Raw genomic sequence first — 596 nt, forward strand, 5'->3', positions numbered from 1 at the left:
CTGTTGTTGTTTTTGGTGTTTCTCTCAAATGATACTTTATTAAAGTATAAACATTGGAATGACTAGATTACATTATCAATTTAATAATAAATACATACTCTAGCAATTACTGTAAAAAAAGGGATTAGACCAACTTGATTAAGGAAATCCATACTCTTCGTTAGAGAAATATAATTCAGCAATATAAAATCAGAATCAAAATTACTGTCTCCACTCGTAAGAAAGTGAGTTCGGGGAATCGAAATACCTGATTTGATTCAAGCAATTAATTGTACCCACCAAGTAATCCAAAACATAAACCTCAGTGTTCACATATAATGAAACTACCAGCGAAAGGTGAAATGGGGTTTTCAGAGGTTCAAATATATAATAGTTATGTGTCAGACAATGCAAGAAGGTTAGCACATAAAAGTTAATGTTGTCTGTCCTGGTAAAATGTCTATTACCTATTTTATAAACGTGATGTAATAGTTATTCGCCAGAGATAGACACTGGTTATCTGGACTATTTGAGAATCAAACACATGGAAGCAAATATGTAGGCTGAACTGAATGAACCTTCTGGATAAAGGTGGAAAAATTCTTGTTTTCATTTGA

General features: G+C 32.0%; 1 protein-coding gene across 2 annotated transcripts in view; it reads left to right on the forward strand.

Annotated features, from left to right (window-relative positions):
- Positions 1 to 596, forward strand: part of LOC119586133 (facilitated trehalose transporter Tret1-2 homolog) — a 5618-nt gene that overhangs the window by 289 nt on the left and 4733 nt on the right. The gene's annotated exons all lie outside the window — the stretch shown is intronic.

This window comes from Penaeus monodon, chromosome 21 (assembly GCF_015228065.2).
Source record: "Penaeus monodon isolate SGIC_2016 chromosome 21, NSTDA_Pmon_1, whole genome shotgun sequence".
Taxonomy (NCBI): Eukaryota; Metazoa; Arthropoda; class Malacostraca; order Decapoda; family Penaeidae; genus Penaeus; species Penaeus monodon.